This window comes from Pinus tabuliformis, chromosome X (genome assembly GCF_031772625.1).
Source record: "Pinus tabuliformis cultivar Carrire ecotype Pingquan chromosome X, CPIR1, whole genome shotgun sequence".
Classification (NCBI taxonomy): domain Eukaryota; kingdom Viridiplantae; phylum Streptophyta; class Pinopsida; order Pinales; family Pinaceae; genus Pinus; species Pinus tabuliformis.
The window spans coordinates 952,075,820-952,098,065 of NC_142308.1; positions in this window are offsets into that span (position 1 = coordinate 952,075,820).

Genomic DNA, 22,246 nt, shown 5'->3' on the forward strand with positions numbered 1-22,246 from the left:
ATTTTTCATCCTCGCAATTTCTTCTACTTCTTTTACATCTTTGGGGTCATACCCCAACTTAATTACCAATCTCTCCAATGATTTGATCCTGGTGTCCTTAGCCAAAGATAAAATATTTTCGAGCTTCAATTGTGATTGTATGTTGTTGAGTGAGGCCTGCAACTTGGAAGTTGTCATGGCAGTGTTGGTCAAAGTAGAGTACAACATTTCACTAGTTTGTTTATGCAGGTCTATTTGGTCAATGGGATGAATTTTCTTAGCATCAAAGGAGAAGACATATTTCTTGTAATCAGCTGGAGTCTTCGGAAATGGAACCTATTCTTGAACAAATGCAATTTGGATTTTCCCCTTTTCTGTATCAAAGGTCAAAATAATTCTATGTTGTGAAGAGGTTTTTTCTTCCAGAACTAGGTGTATGTGGTGGCCTTGAGCTTTTCATTTTTCTTCTTAATTTCTCTATATTTTGCAAAAATATTTGGTTCATCTTGGTCCTGAAACAATTCTGTTGTTTGAGTTGTATCTAGGCGATATTAGGAAACTGAGGAAGATGGAGATCCTATGAAGATAACTTCTCTTATTGTAGGAACATGATGCCATGTTAGGACTATGGTGGCTTGCTCCTCATCCTCCTATAGAAAAACTGGTTTAGAATTAGTCTTATGCTTCTTCTTGTATATCACAAACTCCTTAACTCCAATCTTTGTCACTGAAGGGGAATCATCCTCCCTTGGCCTCTTGTCTATATTGTCTTGAAGTTCTGGAGTCTGAGGCAGTCGTGGATATCACCTGTTCTTCTGCTTCCTGTAGTGTATTCTCCTCCCACTGACTTTGATTCATGAACTTTTCTATCTTTAGTCTAGGATTGTGAGTGTAGGGAGTGGTTTTTTTCTCCACTCTTAGTTTAGAAATTATGCCAAAAGGGTCATATGACCGGGTGAAAATCAACATGAAGTCCATCTGCTTGAGGGTCGAATTTTCCTCCTCACCTCCTGCTATGGTGTAGCAAATAAATGGACCAACCTATGCCTTGATTTTAAACTAAGACTTCTTTTTTGCTACAACAAAATAAAGGTCATCCATATGAATCATATGCCTTATGTATTCCAGTGAGAAGATCCTCATAGGAACAAATTTTGGCAGCCTGTATGGTGGCAATTCACACCCATAAACTCTGATCTGGGTATAATTTTGGTACAAATACCAATCTCTTGTCTTAGTCTACTCACTGAGATGCAGAATTCTCTGTATCTCTGGTCATATCCTACGCTCTATATTGTGGTTTAATAAACATGATATTGTGTGTAAAAAATTATCAACATAATCAAAGAAGGTGTACTCAGTAGAATTTCTCCTCACCAAGGATGTCCATTGTATTATTGATTGTGGATTACCTTTCTCATCTAATTTCTGCAAAGGAATTGAAAAATAGTTTGCTTGATGATAAAGAAACAAATAAACTGTTAAAATTGGCAACTAGGGCCAAAATCCATGTGGGTCATCCTGTTTATGGTAGCTGATATTTTTCTTTGATTCCTCTCATCGAGAGGTGTAGGATTGATCTAACAATCATCAGATTCTGACGTGTATTTATGGAGATATGAATTTATTTGTATATACTTGACAATTTTTCAAGGTCGGCCAGCAAGATAAAGTGTGTGGCACACCCCCAGCGTTACCTCAATGTTGCATATAAAGCAAGGAGACATTGTGCCTCATTTCATCACCATCTCAACACTGATCTTCTCTCTCCTCATCTCATTGGGCCAACGAATGTTGTAGGGAAAAGTATCCGACTCGGATGACCCTATCCCACTCTAAGGGTGACAGTTCCTTAGCAACAACTGTAAAACAAACTACTAAGGGTTTACTTCTTTATGAGAGCAAAAGAGAATGGAGAAAGCACTAACCGTTGCCTTGCGCTTAATGTCGAATCCAAACTCTTCTCTTTGGCCGCTTGCTCCTAGCTCTTTGTTCTTCTGCTCGCCCAGCTACAGTGAGATCCTGCACAATAACAAAGAAGGAAACTACAAGAGGCATGCAATCATAACTGGTTCATGGATTAGTGTAAACCAAACATGCAATCATCACAATATATAATTGAAACAAGAGCACATAGAAGAACCTCAATAGCTTTTATTAATGAAGAAATAAAGGTTCTGAGAGTATTACAACCATTGCAGGCTCCAACCCAGCAACACCTCCCAGCAGAAAGAATTGCTCTTCTTCACCTCTCTCAAACAATCACCCAATAACTCAATAATGAAACCAACAGCATATCATTACTTTGCACAAAATTCCAGCCTCCTGAGCTCATAGGAGAGAGCTCAATATATAGATGAATTGAGAAAGGATGAGTCAGCTTGCAACTGATGTGTAGCTGCCTTGTGTCCTCTCTCTCTTCAGTTAATCTTTAGTTGATCTTCAGTTCTTGAGTCCACTTGGTGAACCTTGCTTCCACTTGGAGAAACAAAGCCTCTGACTCATCACAAGGCGAAATCCCTGATCCAAGTGTCATCTTTGGAAGATTCCAGAGAAATGACTCAGTGTGCCACATGTCCAAACTCGCTCAACGTAGGTGGGCTTTGTTCTACCTGCTTTGCAACGCAGGTACACCATGGAGCAGTTGTGTTTCAGCGCAGAAGCCTAGTGGAGCACCTGCTTTGATTTCAGGATTGCTTGTTTTTGAGTGTTTTCAGGTGGAGAACTGATCCGAGAGCTGTTGGTTTGCTGACCTTGTTCCTCTAGGGGTAGGAACATCATGTTTAGGGAACTTTGGATCCCTTGGATTATTGACAATTCATGCTTGTTGCTGCAAGGCACAAAATTGTCTATAACAACGAAGGAGCAGCTTCTCTCACACGTGCAACAGGAAGGACGCATTTTCTGTTTAGGGCAGCGTTGACTTTTATAGGGGTATGTTGACCAAGTGTTGAGATGCTAAATGAAGCATTGACCAAAAGTTGACCAAGGGTTGACCTACACGTGTTGTTTGGGTGTTGCATTGAGCAAAGTTTTGACCAGCATTCACTGATTAGGGTTGACTGCAGATGGTTGATCTTTGACTATTGTTTTGACCATTAACCAAGGGTTGTTTTGGGTTGCCAAAGTTTTTTGTTGAAGATCAAGTTCTTCAAGGTTGACTAGAGGTCAATCTGGGGCTATTTGACTAGATTTGACTTTGCTGATTTAGGGTTTGTTGCTGCTATCGTAAAATTACAGATTTCTAAATTTGTTTTATTTCTCTCAGTTGAACTATTGAAGATTAAAGAAGAAATGATCAAATGGTTTCCCCGCATTGGGGTTTGTCCCTGGCTAGCCGCCACATCTTGTGTCTCTTGTCTTGGCTTGTTTTCTGTCGATCTATTAATGTTCTATCAGCATTTTACTTTATGTTTATGTGATTGCTAAACAGTGGCTAATAAGAAGAAATCAAAGTAAACTGCACTAAGCATAGAACATACCATAAATTAACATGGTATCAGAGCTTACGTGAAGACAAAGCCCAAGCAAGAGAAAGAGAAAGAGCAATCACCAAAGGCTGTTGAAGAAATATCAAAGACTTCATGGGGTCCTCATCACACTTCCCTGCTGAACACAAGCTCCATGAAAACTCTGACTATCATGGATGTAAGATGTCTCTCGATCTAACATTAGAAGAGCAGGAAGTGTTGGACCATGTGAGAGGCAAAATCATTGAGCCTCCATCAAATGCATTTGTTGTTGCTAGGAACAAGTGGACCAGGGGAGAATTCAAAGCAAAGAAGATCATCTGGGACTCTATCGACAAACGCTTGGTGGCCTATGTTTCCGAGCTAACCACCTCCAAGGAAATCTACGATAAACTGGTAAGCTTATTTAAACTTAATGATGCAAATCAAGTTTTGTTCCTTAGAAATAATTTGAAGGAAATTAAGAAGGGCAAAGATGAGAGTATGCAAGCATACTTCTTAAGGATCACCAAGATCAAGAATGATCTCCTATCGATTGGAGAAGTTGTTCCTGACAGGGAACTGACCATCACAACTCTTGGAGGGATCCCACATGAATGGTATATATTCAGAACCACTCTTCTCAAAAATAATGTAATCATAGGATTTGAGGAAATGAGGGTGAGATGCATTCAAGAAGAAACAAGGATGGAAGAGCAAGAAATGCCCACACTTAGAGGCAATCCCACTGCATTCTCCTCTCATGCTAAAAGGAGAAATAATTCCAGGGAAAGATCTAAGGGAAAGGTCGGACCAAAAGGTGGAAGGAAAGGGAGATGTTACATTTGCAACAAAATTGGCCACTATAGAAAGGACACATCTCATGATGATGATCAAAATCACTCCCAAGGCATTTCCAACAAAAATCAAAGGAAGGGTAGGTTCAATGGCAAAGGAAAAAGGAATGATGAAAATCAGGGAAACGGTCAACCCTCCAAGAAGGCAAGAAACTCCAAGTATAAATCTAATGTTGTTAACAATAAGCAATGTGAATATTATCTACCAACTGCCCTCTCTACTATTGCTCCCCCAGACTCGCTGGGAAATTGGACTATTGATAGTGGTGCCTCAAGCCACTTCACTGGTTACAAAGAAGCTCTCTCTAATTTGATAGAGAAGGAGACTAACCTAGAAATTGTTCTTGGGGACAACTCCAAATATCCCGTAAAAGGTGTAAGGAATGTCTCTCTACAATTGAATGAGGGCAATACAATTCATTTGCAAGAAGTCCTATATGTACCTGCTCTCAAAAAGAACCTGGTGTCCCTTTCGGCAATGGAAGACAAAGGCTACAAGGTGGCCTTCATCAATGGCAAGGTATGTGTATGGAAAAAGAATTTCAAAGATTATTTCACTCTTGGGTTTAGGGTTGACTCTTTATATCATGTCCGAGGAAGTCCGTTGGGTGTCATGACTTGTGACAAATCTCTTCAGTCCAAACTATGGCACCGGAGGTTTTCCCACCTTCATTATAAAGCTCTACCAGATGTGAGACAAATGGTGACCGGGATGCCCGAGTTCAAATTAGAGCAAGAAGGTGTATGTCCTAGATGTGCCGAAGGAAAGCTCAAAAGGGGACCATTCCCCTCAATCCATAGCAAGACCTCTGATATATTGCAGTTGGTTCACTCCGACATATCTAGTATGATTCCTGTGAATTCCTTGGGAGGATATTTATATTACCTCACTTCTACTAATGATTATTCTCGCAAGACTTGGATATACTTCTTGAAAAAGAAGGATGAAGTGTTCTCTTGGTTTCATCACTTCAAATCCTTGATCGAGAATCAAACCGAAAAGAAGATCAAAATATTAAGGACTGATAATGGGAGCGAGTATGAATCCAATGAGTTCCATGACTTTTTCAAAGAGGCTGGCATTAAGAGGGAGACTACAAAACCATATACTCCTGAACAGAATGGTGTGGAAGAAAGGAAGAATCGTATGATTGTGGAATTTGTTCGTGCTATGCTCCATGATCAAAGGATTTTGAAGTTTCTATGGGTCGAAGCTGTGAATACTGTCGTATATGTGAAAAATCAATGCCCTCATCAAGCATTGGGTTCCAAGACTCCCGAAGAAATGTTCACTCGTAAGAAACCTGATATGTCTCATTTTAGAATTTTTGGAAGTCATGTATATTTTCATGTGCTGAAAGAGAAAAGGAATAAATTGGGTGCATCTGGAAAGAAAGGAATCTTCGTGAGCTATATTGAATATACTAAGGGATATAGAATCTATGTGGCTGGTCAAAGGGATGTTGAGATTAGCCATGATGTCACTTTGACAAAGATATGGCTCTTAGCAAAGTTGACAATCTTCCTATAATGAGGAAATCTGGCGAAGTTGTCACCAGGAAACCAGAGGAAAAGGAAGATGAGACTATGTCCAATGTAGAAGAACCTATGGATCCTATTGATCCCCCTTCATAAGAACCTTCCTCTTCTAGGAAGAGGCCTTCATGGCTCAGGGGGACACTTGATGATGCCGAAGGACACATTACACCCAAAGGGAATTTCCGTGAAACTAAGAAGCCAACCAGGTATCAAGGATACTTGACCATCATGAGCACGATCATTCAAAATGAGCCTTCATCGTTCGCAGAAGCTGTCAAGCATCAAGTATGGAAGGATTATATGACTGAGGAATATGAGTCCATCATGAAGAACGATGTCTAGGATTTGGTCCCCAGACCCTAGGACAAAGCATTTTTCACTTCAAAATGGCTTTACAAGATAAAGCATGGAGCCGATGGAAGTGTAGAAAATTGTAAGGCTTGTTTTGTCACTCATGGTTTCTCTCAAAAGGAAGGTATAGACTATGACGAGATATTTGCACCTGTTTCCCGATATACCACCATTTGCTCAATAATAGCCCTTGCTACTTTGCAAGGATGGAACCTACATCAGATGGATGTCAAGACCGCGTTCTTACATGGTTCGATCAAAGAGGAAGTCTATGTGGAACAACCTGAAGGATTTGAGATACATGATAGAGAATCTCACGTGTGCAGGTTGAATAAAGCCCTCTATGGGCTGAAGAAAGAACCCCGAGCGTGGTATGAGAGGATCGATAGCTACTTGATGAACCTGGGATTCACTAGGAGTGAAGCCGACCCTAAACTTTACTTTAAGGTTGAAGATGAAAAACCTCTCATACTAGTGTTGTACGTTGATGACCTCCTTCTGATAGGTGCAGACCCTCTCATTCACAAATGTAAGGGAGAGTTAACTTATGAGTTTGAGAAGGACCTGGGACTAATGCACTATTTTCTAGGACTGGAATTCTAGCAGAAGCCAGGGGAGATTTTGATTTCTCAAGGAAAATATGTGGTGAAGATATTAGAGAGATTCACTATGGTGGACTGCAAGCCCGTGACTACCCCGATGGAGCTTGACTTCAAGAAGTTAAGTGGTAGTGTTGCTGGACCTATTCTACAAAATGCTACCGAGTATCATCAACTCATCGGAGCTTTGATGTTCATGGTTAACTCCCATCTGGATATATGTTTTACAGTCAACACGTTGAGTCAACATATGGTTGAGCCTCGCCACACATATTGGATTGGTGCCAACAATCTATTGAGATACCTTCATGGAACAATCACTCGTGGGTTGAGATACACTGCTGGAGATGTGAGACTACATGGATATACCGATGCTGATTGGGTAGGCAGTGTGGTGGACCGAAAGAGCACTTCCAGGTGTTGTTTCTCTTTGGGATATGCCTCGATATCCTAGATGAGCAGGAAGAAGAAGTCGGTAGCTTTGAGCACCGCTTAGGTAGAGTACATTTCTGCGAGTATGGCCTCTTGTGAGGCATTCTGGTAGTGGAATCTCTTCAGTGAGCTATTTGGATTTACATTGGATACTATCGTGATCCTGTGTGACAACCAGAGCGGGATATGTTTATCATAGAATATCGTATTTCATGATCGCTCTAAGCATATCGATATCAGATACCACTATATCCGGGATATGGTGCAGAGGGGAGCAATAAGGCTCCAACATAGCGGTATAGATGAGCAGGTCACTGACATTCTGACAAAGCCCCTGGGAAAGGTCAAATTATTGACTTTCAAAGAACAACTTGGTGTCGTTGAGAGACCCTATTATGAGGGTCATGCATGATGCATACATTGAGCTCTGGGAGCTCCGGGCCACTTGGGGTACTTCTTGGAGTGACATGCGACCATAGGGTGACTCACCCTCCCCTAGTGGTGCGCTATGTACAGGGTGAAAGGTTCAACCTTCCCCTGTGATTCCCCATGGCGACTTAGGGACAGGATGATTAGTTCTCCTGTCAAGGCATCCTACCCATGCAATCTGGGACTCATGGGAAGTACCTCTCATCTAATCAATAAGTAGGAAATGGAGTTAGAGACCATAGTAGTACTATCGATGGATGCATCGTTGTATCCACCACACTCCCTATGCTAGGATGACCTCCATTGATCTAGGATCAATGAAACTGATATGGGATCAGTGAGAGTGGTATGACACACTTTCTGGGATTGACTTCGGGTAAGTAGAGGATGGTATGATACATCCTTGATCATTTATTCTTCTTCATAGTTCAGTAGAGTAGAGCATAGTAGATCAGAGCAGAGCATAGCAGTGTAGGGCAGTGCATTTGAAGGCAGAGATAGTATCGATGGTCAGACAGATTAGCAGACAGATTTCTCCCTAGTTGAGAGGGAGTGTTAAAATTTGAAACTAGGGCCAAACTTCATGTGTGTCATCTTATTTATGGCAGCTGATATTTTTCCTTGATTCCTCTCGCCGAGAGGTGTAGGATTGATCTAACGATCATCTGATTCCGACATGTATTTATGGAGATATGAATTTATTTGTATATACTTGACAATTTGTCAAGGTCGGCCAACAAGATAAAGTGTGTGGCACACCCCCAGCTTTACCTCAACGTTGCATATAAAGCAAGGAGACATTGTGCCTCATTTCATCATCATCTCAACACTCATCTTCTCTCTCCTCATCTCATTGGGCCAGCGAAGGAGCAACTTCTCTCACACGTGCAAGAGGAAGGACGCATTTTCTGTTTAGGGCAGCGTTGACTGATTTTAGGGCAGTGTTGACTTTTCTAGGGCTACGTTGACCAAGTGTTGGGCTGCTAAATGAAGCGTTGACCAAGGGCTAACCTGCTCATGTTGTTTGGGTGTTGCGTTGACCAAAGTGTTGACCAGTGTTGACTGGTTAAGGCTGACCGCAGACTACTGATCTTTGACTGTTGTTTTGACCATTGACCAAGGGTTATTTTGGGTTGCCGAAGTTTGTTGTTGAAGGTTGAGTTCTTCAAGGTTGACTAGAGATCAATTTGGGGCTGTTTGACTAGATTTGACTTTACTGATTTAGGGTTTGTTGGTGTTGTCATAAAATTACAGATTTCTGAATTTGTACTACTTCTCTATGTTGAACTATTGAAGATTAAAGAAGAATTGATCAAAGGGTTTCCCCGCATTGGGTTTTGTCCCTGGCTAGCCACCACATCTTGTATCTCTTGTCTTGGCTTGTTTTTTGTCGATCTATTAATGTTCTATCAGCATTTTACTTTATGTTTATGTGATTGTTAAACAATGGCTAATAAGAAGAAATCGAAGTAAACTGCACTAAGCATAGAACATACCATAAATTAACATAAACCAAAACTGAAGCCTATTAAAAGTCCCTTCAATAGAAAACTTGAGGAGTTAGTCATGAATTGATTCTACAATGAACTCACTGTAATTGAAAATAGGGGGTTTCTCAACAGTTCCAAAAACTAATAAGAAACCAACAATGGCCTCGTCAACCCATTCATCGGATTGATAGCTAAGTATGCATGAAATAATTGAAAATACTTGTTTAGTCATCTCAGGAAACATAGAGGATGAGTATGGGGGATTATTCTTGGGTAATTGGGAATCCTCGGGGAGAAAAATATCAAATATCTTCGCTCTCTATAAGAAGGTTAGGTTTTTATAGAATTCCATAAGGAAATCTACTGAAAATGGTTGCAGAGAGTCAGAATTTGGTAATTGGAGCATTTTGGAGATGGATTCTACAGCGATGGTGAAGAGGATGTCACAGTTTTGGGCTATAATTGCCCTCTGACTAGGGATATACCTAAATTGACACCAGGAGACGAATTCGGGGAAGTTTTGTGTCTAGGGAATGATGAATTGTGGTAAAAGAGAATATGAGAGGCTCAATTCATTTCTATGGTCCAAGAAATTCTATTTTAAACAATTGTGAAGCTCAAACAAGACGAATTCACAACTAGTTTTAGTAATTTTGTAGTCTTGGTCTACTAGTGCTTGGTGATCTAAGTCTATGGTAGGGGGAAGCATAGGATTATCATCGGAGGCCTTGGACTTTCCTTTAGGTGCCATGATAGAAGAGAAAAGAACAGGGAATTCCGAATTACCCGAGATAATAGGTGAAAACTAGTATTTCGATGCAAATTGACGGCTAGGTACTTGGTTGCAGGTGACTGGCTATGCTGACTGGTCACAAAGATGGCATGGATAATTGGTTGGACGTTAGAGTAGACCCTGTTAGGTTGAATGTGCACTAAAAATTTATGATTTCCTACTATCCTGAAACGGTGAAAGGAGGCAATTGAACAAACTTTGGTTGGTTATATAAGAAAAACTAGCTTATCGTTTCTAATTAACTGTTAAAAAGGAGTGGGTATGTTGTGGCGGGAGTGGATAATATTTATTTCTCAACGGTCTATTGATGTGGTGGTGGGAGTGCAAAATGGAGGCATTACAATGGGGGAGAAGTAGTGACAGTAGATTGTTTTGGTGGAAGGGGAGTGGGGTTCGCAGGTGTGAGGTGGCAGACAGGGAGTGGGAGAATAGGGAGTGATGTAGGATCAAGGTGGGGATGGGAGGTCCACCTGGTGGGATGTAAATGGCACGGGAGCGAAGGGGGGTCAACGGTCAGCGCAAGGAGGAAGTGGGATGGTAGTTTTCGGGGTAGGAGGGGCGGTTAGTCATTTTAGGCGGGGGGAGGGGTGTGAAATGCCTAGAAGCCACCACGTCGCCGAGGATTACCACCATTTTGGACCCCCCATGGTGATTGAACATCGGAGGGTCTCGGGGGGCCTAAATACGATCCCCCGCCATTGATCTAGGCGGGGTGGATCATGGTCGTTTGAACATGCGCCATACTTTATTGCATAGGGACAAAAATACGTCACATCAAAAAACTTTATTTACAAATTAGAAATTGCAATTAACTTAGAAATTTAACCTTTTAACTAACCTCTAAAGGAGCATTTAAACATGCAGGCCTATTAATTTTATTCTAACTAATCTAATTCAACCACGATTAAACTGTGTGGTTGATCATTTATTAAGCTAAATTAATTTGATTTAATTGATCCTAATCACGCTTAAACAGTGTGATTAAAACAACTAATCTACTTCTTTGTGGCACTTTGACTGGCAGGACATTATTCAAAATTTGTAAGGTATTACTCATGCATTTTTCATTTTTTGAGTGGCATTTAAATTTGCTCACTTATTCTTTTTTGGGGTATTTTTCATTCTTTTTTTTCTGTTCTTTCATATTTTTTTATTTTTTATTCTTTTCACATGTATATTTTTTATATCCCCTTTGTTTTTATTTTTCTTCATTTTCTCTTCTTTTTTCTTTTTTGGAAATAACTTGCAGAATGAAAGATTATTTACAACATCTCATATACAAAAATCAACAGAAAATAGTCAGTCCATCCTATAAAATATAGGACCCTAACAGTGGCTCCAATGGGGATGGCACCCTCCTTGTGAGGTGTCAAGAACGTTGTAGATCAGTAGCCTTGATCCCTTGGGCATGTTGTCCTTATTCTGCAACTGAATTTGATCCACCTGTTGTTAATCATAAATATGGGCAACAAATAATCAGAAGCTTAGGGCCTTCTCTCCGGGCTTCAACTTCTAATGTGAGCTACCTCAGTCTTTGTAGTAGAATAGTGAAATGATAGGTACAATGATTCTAAATGAAACTGATTTAACTTTGAGGAAACTATTGTTTCATAAATCTGCCATTGACAGGTCCACCTGGCAGTGCTTCTTTAGTCAAGTCCTTCAAGGAAAATGCATTATTTCCTTTGAAAGCTTCAATTTTGTATGGCCCTTTCCACAAGCTATCGAACTTACCATGCTTTCCTTTGTCTTTATTCCTTGGGTCCCACTTTAACACTAGGTTGCCTAACTGGAAATCATCTGCTTTTGTTCTCCTGTCATAAATATTTTTGATGTTGTCTTGAACAAGTTGAGTTTTGTTATACACCTCCCCTCTGGATTGTTGCAACTGTATGGTCTAGTTGATCCTTCTTTGTAAATCATTAGTTTCCACTTGTGATTCTTGTAATAATTTTAACACAGTAATTCCCAGAGAAACAGGAAACACAGCATCAACTCCTTATACTTGTTGGAATGGAGACATTCCAATATACTTTTGGTGCTAATTCGGTCAGCCCAGAGGGCACTAATCAACTTTTTATGAGAGGATTTTATATTCTATTGCAATAGCTTTTTTATGTTGTTGACTAAACTCTTGTTGGAGGACTCAACTAGCCCATTTACTTGTGGATAATAGGTAGTTGAGTGTCCTAATATTATGTGGTATTCCGTATTTGTTACAAAAATCAGCCATTTCCTTTTACTTAAATGCAGCAGCATTGTCAGTTATAATCTTATGGGGGCATCCAAACCTAGACAAAATGTTACCTTCTAAAAATTGGATAGTGACAGTGTATGTGGCATGTCTAGTTTGGATAGCCTCAATCCACTTGGTAAAGTAGTCAATGGCAATTAGGATCCATCTATGTTGGCATGATGAGCTGGGATGGATTTCACCAATGAAATCCAGAACCCATTGCTGAAAAGGAGTTTCAACTGAAATGGGTTTTAAGGGTAAAGGCAAAAGCTTTCTCTTGCCTTCAAAGATTTGACATTGGTGGCAAGTGGTGACTTTCTTATGCACGTATGCAAACAAGGTAGACCAGTAAAAGTCAACCCTTAGGATTTTTTTGGTTTTGGTTTTCCAATATTACTGACCTCCACAATGTCCTTGATGAAACTCCTCCATGACCATGTTTGCTTCCTCTTTCAGTAAACAATTTAGCAAAATACCACCAGCGTCTTTCCAATATACATTCTAATCTAAAATAAATAATAATAAAAAAACTTTATAGCTTTCAGTTTTAGAAACCTGGCTTTTGTTTTGGTTAAACCAAGAGGAGCTTGTAATTTTTGTAAAATAAAAATAATGTCTACATACCATGGTGAGGTAGAAAAGGCCTTTGATACTTGTGGAGTCACTAGCTCTTCATGTTCATCTAGTGCAACAATATAATTGATATCCAATGCATGAAAATTGGACTCAACCATTAGCTTTGCCAATCCCTGACCTTTGATGAGCTTGGTTGGTTTAATCTCAATGTCATACTCTAGGATCACAACAATCCATTTCCCTCTTCTGCCATCTGGGTCAGTCTGTGTGAGAATATCTTTTACCACAACACTTGGGACAAATGCAATGATATGAGAATGTAGGATATACACTCTAAAATCCTTTAATGCCTTTACCAAAGCAAAGGCTTGTTTCTATGTAATATTGTACTTCAGAGATGCATCCCTCAGATCTTTGCTAAAAAAAATATGGGTTGTTCATGGCCTTCACTATTTTCTATAATAAAACAACTATAATAGTATGCTCAGATGCAAAAGAAAAAATGATAAAATCCTTTGTAAAGTCATGGCTTATCAAAACAGGAGTAGTAGTTAAAGCTAACTTTACTTCACTAAAAGATTTCTTGGCTTCAGTATTCCAATTTATTTCCATATCTTTCTTTAACATATTTGTAATGGATCTTAATATTTTAGCCAAGTTAGGAATAAATCTGCCGAGAAAAATTATCCTACCAATGAAGGATTGAACTTATTTCTTGTTTTTGGGAGGGTCAATTTTCAGTATGGCTTTGACTCTATTAGGATCAATTCTAATACCTTGTCTGGAAATGATATGACCTAGAATTTTTCCCTCCTCTAAACCAAATAGAGTTTTCTTAGGGTTTAATGAGATACCATATTTTCTGCACTTTTCAAAAACTCTTCTTAAATGCAGCAAGTGTTCTTCATCTGTCTTTGAAAACACAGTTATATCATCTAGGTAAATCACAATGAACCTGTCAATTTCATCAACAAAGGTTATGTCCATTGATCTTTGGAAAGTGGCTCCAATGGTCATAAGGCCAAAAGGAATTTTTAAATTGATAAAAGTGCCCCATGGTGTAGTAAATGGTGTATTGTGTTGATCATCAGGATGAACCAGAACCTGGTTGTATCTTGAGAAACCATCCAGTAATGAAATTCTGTTGGAACCAACTACTTTTTGTAAGATGTGATCCATTTTTGGAAGGGGATAGTTATCATTAAGAGAAACCTTGTTAATATTTCTAAAATCTACGCAAAGCCTAATTTCACATGTTTTCTTTCTAGTAGGTACTAGATTTGACACCCATTTCGAAAATTTGAGGGGTACAATGATCTTTGCATCAAAAATTTTCTTAACTTCCTTTTCTATCAAAGGCAGTAACACTGTGTTTATTCTCCTCAATTTATGTTTAAAATGCTTTTGATCTTCCCTGATGGGAATGGTGTGTTGAATGATAACTGTATCATAAGATTTTAATTATTCATAGCTCTAGGGAAACACATCAGAGAATTCTTTAAAAAGCTCAATGTAATTTTTTTTTCTTTAAGAGGTAAGGATTTAGACAATTTGACAACTTTGGGGTTCTCTACAGTTCCTATGTTACATTCCTCTACCTCAGCTCATACGGGTTCTATTTTTGGCTTCTTGGCTACATCATCAAAGTCAAAAATCTCTTCCAATGGTACCAATCCTCTTGATATCACATTGTCCTTTAATTGCAGAACCTCAAGTTCTCCTTGATTATCATCAATTTCATTAAAAACCATTTCTTTTTCATTTTCATCTATATCATTTTCAATATCAATATTTACAGACACAAACTCATCTTTCATTTGTAAAAAGTTCTCTATTTGTTTATCATTACTGAAAATATGCCAATATATTACATTATCAGGCACAGCTGGCTTGTGTTTTACTTCCACCACATATTTCCTATTGGTATGAAAAGGAATTTTTCAAGTGCTAGTTGAAACAGCCAAGGCATCATCTAAAAGATTTTGGATTCTAGGGATAATAGACAAATTATATTCAGAAAATAATTGCAAAAAATCTAACACTGCATTTATATAGGCTCTTAGTCTAGGGTATTTAGCAGGATATTCACCCTTAATTTGATTGATTATTAGCTCAGAATCCCCATGCACAGAAATTTGTTTTGCTCCTAATCTCTTTAAAATTTGCAGCCCTAAGATCAATGCCTCATATTCAGCTATGTTATTGGTGCACTAAAAATTGAGTTTGTAACCATGTCCCTTTGCCATATTTGTGGATGAATTTACAATTAAAACACTTGCCCCTGCTCCATCCTTACTCACATCCCCATAGAAATCCATATTCCAAAGAGCCTCTCCCTCTACATATTTTTCTTATGTATCCAATTTTATTTCTTTTGTATTACTGATCTCAGCTTCTAAGTGTGAAACTTCATTTTCTACACATTCATTACTGTACAAGATAAATGAATCTATTTTTGGATGTACTGAATACAGGGGGTAATTGTTGGGTTTTTATTTACAACTAACCATGTACTTCATTAGTGTTTCCTTTTATAATATTCTTGGTTGACCAAATAATGGAATGGTAGCATAAGTCATATCCATTTATTAAGTGCCTTGTAATTTTTCTCCCCGAGATCTAGAGAGCAACATTCCATACTTAGGAGGTATGTCTACTACTATAATGTCCATTACCAAGCTCTTTGTTGGTATTTGGACAAGAGCAACACCAAATCTTTGATTAATCCTAAGCATACTACTTTACTTGAATCAAATGAATATAAATCTTTGTAAGGTTTGGTTATGTCTAAACCTAGTTTCTCCATAATAGCTCTAGGCATTAGATTATGTGAGGCTCCAAAATCAAGCATAACATTGTGTAGAATTTTATCATGAATGTTCAAGCTAATGTAGAAAGGGGGTACACTTTCATCCTAAGATTTTCCTTTGACCTTAGGCCTAAACAATAACTCAGGTCAGTCATCTACAAAATTGACTGTGTCGATCCCTTCCCCTATCTTCAAAGCTTTTATGACTTGTGATATGTATGCATTTTTGTTGATTAATTCAATGAGGGAAATGGAAATTTTTACTTTAGCCAGTTCATTTTCAATGCTAAAAGATGTAGGAGGTTTTTCTATTTCTTTAGTAGTTTCATCCTGTTTCTTAGAAGTTTCCTTCTAAGAATCATCTTTAGGCTGACTAGTAGAAGGGGTATCATTTTGGGTCTTCTTAGGAGGAGTGTCAACAATATTTTTACTCCTGAAGTTATATTGTCTATGTACTTCCATAATTGTGTTATGATATCCTTGTTTGTAGTCTTCAGATTCTAATGGAATGGCTTCTGGTTGTGAGAGTAAGAAAATCGCTTGCTCTTCCTTAGTCAAAAAAATGTGGTCAACTTCGATTTCCTCAAACAAATTTATTTGATTTTCATCGGGATCTTCAAGTATGTCAGCTTCCTCATCTGCATAGTTTTCTTGAAATGGAGGTCTAAACTGTTGCCAATCATTTTTTCCTCTTTGCTCTCTTTGTTTAATCTAAGGTTGGATTTTCCTAAAATTTGGATTTCTAATTTGGGAACCACCTTGGTTTTCCCTTGGAGCAGTTCTATCAACTATAAAAATTCTCTCCATCATTTTCTCCATTGTTCTTACTAAAGTATCCAACTTGACATCAGAGGAGGAACAAGTTTGTTCCTCTTTTATAGTAACTCTCCTTTCAAATTTTAGTCTAGCTCTCTTTGTTAATAGATTGGCTTCAACTCTAACTTCATTTCTCTGCATTTCCTCAAGAGTTATAGAGTTTCTTTCTCTTAACTGGTAAAACATATCGGGGTCAAAACCATCTAGGAATTTAATCAGGGCTAGCCCCGGAGGAGGTTGTATTGTTGTGGGTATAGAGTTGTAGACATTGTTAAATCTGATACAATAGTCTTGGACTGATTCACCTAGGGCTCTTTTGATACTTTCATACTCTGCTAAAATTTGTAGAGGGTTATTTTTCACTTCCCATCTTCCAAGGAAGGTGTCATGCAATTGAGCAAGGTTTGGGATAAAGTTGGTTGGTAACCCTTTAAACCATTTTTTAACCTCACAAGTGATACTTTGAGCAAACAATATAATTTTCACATCAACATCATCTATCTCTTGGAGATCTAAGTAGCCATTCATTTTGTCAATATGTTGATGAGCAGTTATGGGCTCACTGCTATCAATATGAGGAATCCTACTTTGGTAATCTTGAGGCATTGCATTGAGTTGTGGAGGTAGGACCAAGGGGGCATATCGAGCTGCTATGATTGATGTTTGAGATGTAGATGGGACTATAATAGGTGTGGGTATCGAAGGTATAAAAGGGAGTATAATTACACTTTGTTGTGTTGATGTAGAAGTGGTAGTGGTTGAAGATAAAATGGGTGTAGTGAAAATGGGGGTGATTATTAGAGGTGCAGTAGGAATAGAAGGAATTTCTAGAGGAATAGAAACAACAGGAAACTCTAGAGGGGTAAAAATAGTAGGAATCTCTAAAGGGGCAGTATGAATAATAGGAATTTCAAATGGACTAGAAAAACTAGGTGGAATTATTTGTGAGGTTGGAGAGTAAGCAACAAAAGAAGAAGAATAAGGTTTAGGTGAATGATGAAGTAGGGCTTTATGTATTTCTTGATCTAACTAACTAACCAAAGCTTCAAGATTGTCAAATTGTTTGAGTTCATCATCAAGAGAATCTGATTTATAGGGTTTTAGCAAGCTTTCATCAATCACAGTTTTAGGCACAAAGCTATCAAATTTACTTCTAAAAATACTATGTTCAAAATCTAGATCAAATTCTATATCTTCTAAAGTGACAAAATTCTCTGGAAGGGAATTAAACCTAGGCAGAGGACCTTCACTTGATTCACTCTCAGATACAAGTTTCTTTCTAATTATTTTTTATGGATTATCTACAATTTTCGATGGATTTGGATCTGGATTAGCTCTAGTGTAAATTATTTTAGGAGCCAGATCTACTATTAAGTATTCACATATAAGATATATACAGCTTTTGAAGTGGAAAACAACCTTAAATCAAAATCTATTTCTAAGCCACAAAACCTAGAAATAGCTTTAAGTACTGAAACAAAAATTTACCAGGGAAAAATTTAATTCAAATCAGGTTTGTTTGAAGTCCCCAGTATGGTCACCCAAATGTTATCACTCCGTAATTTCTTAAGGTTGCAAAAGAAACCCAGAGGTAACCACAAAACCACTTTTAAGTTTAGAAGCTAGCCCTTCTAAACTCAGAGAGGGATCTCTCTGTCAGATTTAGCTTTGTTGTAGTGGGATTTTAGGCTAGATGTAAGGTTTAAAGTTTGGTTTTTTGAATTGTTTGGTTGAGGCTGCAAGGTAAGGCCATTGGGAAATGGAGTCAAAGTCTTAGAGTGATCAAGTGCATGAATATTAGACCAGAAATAATAGGGCAAGGTAGGCAGGTCGTTGGATCTTCAGAGCTTGATGGAGTGATAGGGAGGAAAAAGGTTCAGAATCAATTAAACATAGAGAAATTAAGAATTATATATTTAATTTCAGTTGGAAAACATATATATTGTTTAAAGTCGGGATAGAGTGTAATTAAACAAGTTCAACCCATAATTTTCTTTTAAACAATAGAGGAAAGAAACACATATGAAAAATAACAGAGATATTACAAAATTACAAGTAGAAAACACATCACCAATTAAGCCTGACACATGAATCCTGGAACACTGTCTGTATTAATGAAAAATGATCACTTTAACTCGGTGAACAACTTTACATCAAATGGTAGTCCTTTCTTGCTACAAGTCCCAACATTTGTACTTCGACTTGGGAAGTACTTATACAAAATTATCAAAAAATATCTTGAGTGAAAACCTCAATATCTTTTACAAAATATCCTAAACTGATTGTAAAAATAGATTAAAATATAGATAACTGAAAATTCGTAATGATCTGACACTATCTTCGACGCTTGTTGTTGATGACTAAGCCTGCAAAAGTGTTGTTTTGTTTCTAAAGGTAAAACAATTTTTACTCCAATATTTGACATAGCTGGTCCCACCTTTCTTCATCTGGAATTGGCATTTTAACCAATTTTTTATAAGTCTCATCTACCTCGGTATATTTTTGGAAAGTTGGTTTGACCAAAAATAAATGTTTGATTTCGCCTCTAATATGCAGATCGAATTCCAAAGCCTCCATGAAATATTTTCCTATAATTGAGCCTTTAATAATTGAAATTTTTTATTTGTCCCGGGCTATTGAGTACAATTTATGTTGATAATCTAGTAAGGGCGCTAGCTTGTCTAGTCTTGGCAGTGCTTTCAAATGTAATGCATTGAATTTCTTATGGAACTTCTGGATGCTGGTCTCCAAGTGCTAGCACTTGTTTTCCAATTGTAATAGCAAGTTCATTTAAGTAAGGACTCTCCTGACTTCCAAGATAGTCTTTTCCTATCTGCAATCTCAAAATCTACTGACTGATCCTTGGTTTTTGTATTCAAAATTTTAATTAAGGTGTTAGCTTCCCTTGGCCTCTGTCCCAATCTGATTTTAGCTCCTTCCATTAACTCCTTTAATCTCTGCACTAAGTCCTCGTGTTCAAATATTATCTCAATTGAAGGCCAGATTTCTGTGATGGCCTCATTTATCTCAATCCATATGCATTCTTTAGCTTGTGCTAGTGTTTGAGCCATCACAGACTCATTCTCTAGCTTAGTAATCCTTTCAGTTAACCTGTGACATTTCTGTAACTTTGCTATATATGAATTATCTATCTTTAATTTATGATCCTGCAAAGTTTTGACTTGGGCTTTTAATTTTCAATTTCCTTCCTTATGATGGACAGGTATTCCATAGCTTTAACCAACTCATTTGAGGAATTTGTTGTTTGTGCTTCTATTATTGTCGATGTAGATGCTCCTGTTGTGGTTGCCACTGAAATAGACACTGCATTTAGAGGAACTATGGCTAGTTGTGGTGGCTTCTCCTTTTCCTTGAGCAGTCTTTCCATCTCCACTTCCATATCATTAATCTAGTTGCTTTGTTAAATTATTATCTTGAACATGTTCTATTTTTCTTTCTCAAGCTCCCCAACTTCCTTAGCTTGGGGATTCTTAATGGAGTGAAGTTTGAGTTGTCTCCTCAATGTTGTTATGTATGCATTTTTCCTCCTCACAATTTCTTCTGTTGCTTTTACATCTTTAGGGTCATACCCCATCTTAATTACCAGATCCTCCAATGATTTGATCCTGGTGTCCTTAGCCAAAGATGAAATATTTTCAAGCTTCAATTGTGATTATATGTTGATGAGTGAGGCCTGCAGTGTTGGTCAAAGTAGAGTACAACATTTCACCAGTTTGTTTATGCAGGTCTATTTGGTCAATGGGGTGAATCTGCTCAGCACAAAGGAGAAAACATATTTCTTGTAATCAGTTGGAGTCTTCGGAAATGAAACCTACACTTGAAGGAATGCAATTTTCATTTTCCCCTTTTCTATATCAAATGATGAAAGAAGATTGTGCTATGAAGAGGTTGTTTGTTTCCAGAACTAAGTGTATGTGGTGGCCTTGAGTTGTTCATTTTTCTTCTTAATTTCTCTATATTTTGCAAAAATAATTGGTTCATCCTAGTCCTGAACCAATTTTGTTGCTTGAGATGTATCGAGGGGATCTTGGGAAACTGAGGAAGAGGAGATCTTGTGAAGATATCTTCTCTTCTTGTAGGAACACGATGGCATGTTAGGACTATGGCGGCATGCTCCTCATCATCCTGTAGAAAAACTGGTTTAGAATTAGTCTTATGCTTCTTCTTGTATATCTGAAATCCCTTAAGTCCAATCTCTATCACTGAATGGGAATCATCCTCCCTTGGCCTCTTATCTCTCTTTTCTTGAGGTACTGGAGTCTATGAAGCAGTCGTGGATATCACTTGTTATTCTGCTTCTTGTACTGTATTCTCCTCCCACTGACTTTGATTCGTGGACTTTTATACCTCTGGTCTAGGAGTGTGAGAGTAGGGAGTGGTTTTCTACTCCACTCTCAATTTATAAATGATGCCAAAATGGTCATATGACCAAGTGAAACTCAACTTGAATTTCAACTTCTTGAGGAGCAAATCTGCCTCCTTACTTGCTACTCTAGTGTTACAAATAAATAGACCAACCTGTAACTTGCTTTTAAACTGAGACTTCTTTTTTGCTGCAACAAAAATGAAGGTCATCCATATGAATCATATGCCTTATATATTCCACATAGAAGATCATCATAGGAACAAATTTTGGCAGGTTGTATGGTGGAAATTCACACCCATAAACTCTTATCTATGTATAATTTTAGTACAAATACCAATCTCCTATCTTAGTTTGCTCACTGATATGCAGAATTCTATGTATCTCTGGTCATATCCTAGGCTCTATATTGTGGTTTAATAAACAGGATATTGTGTGTAAAAATTGATCAACATAATCAGAGAAGGTGCACTTAGTAGAATTTCTCCTCACCAAGGATGTCAAATGGATTAGTGATTGTGGATTACCCTGCCAATCTAATTTCTTCAAAGGAAATGAAAAATTGTCTGCTTGATGATAAAGAAACAAATAAACCAACACTGAAGCATATTTAAAAGTCCCTTTAGTAGAAAACTTGGGGAGGTGGTCATGAATTGATTCTGCATGAACTCATTGTAATTGAAAATAGGGGGTTTCTCACCAGTTGTGAAAACTGATAAGAAACCAACAATGGCCTCATCAACCCATTGATCAGATTGATAGCCAAGTATGCATGAAATAATTAAAATTACTTGTTTAGTGATCTCAGGAAATGTAGAGGATGAGTATGGGGGATTCTTCTTGGGTAATTGGGAATCCTCGGGGAGAAAAATCTCAAATATCTTGGCTCTCTATGGGAAGGTTAGGTTTTTGTATAATTCCATTAGGAAATCTACTAGAAATGGTTGCAAAGAGTCAGAAATTGGTAATTGGAGCATTTGGGATATGGATTTTGTACTGATGGTGAAGAGGATGTCATTGTTTTGGACTACAATTGCCCTCTGACTAGGGATATATCTAAATTGATACCAGTAGACGAATTCGAGGAAGTGGTCTGTCTAGGGAAAGATGAATTGCGGTAGGAGAGAATCCCAAAGGCTCAATTCATCACTCTAGTCCAAGAAATTATGTTTTAACCAGTTGTGAAACTCGAACAAGTCGAATTCACAACTAGTTTTAGTAATTTTGTAATCTTGGTCTACTAGTGGTTGATGATCTAAATCTATGGTAGGGGGCAGCATAGGATTGTAATCAGAGGTATTGGATTTTCCTTTAGGTGTTGTTAGTGTCAGTCTTGCCAGCCTTCCTCCAGTGATCAAATATGCTCTTACAAAGTGATTTTGAAGTGTCAAGGTCAAATTTTGTCATTTCAGTGAGTCTTCAAGTAAAATTTGGTCACTAGGCATTAGGTCTAAGGTTTGTTTTCACTCTTTTCAAAGTTGTCCAAATGGCAGTCCATGTCATCATT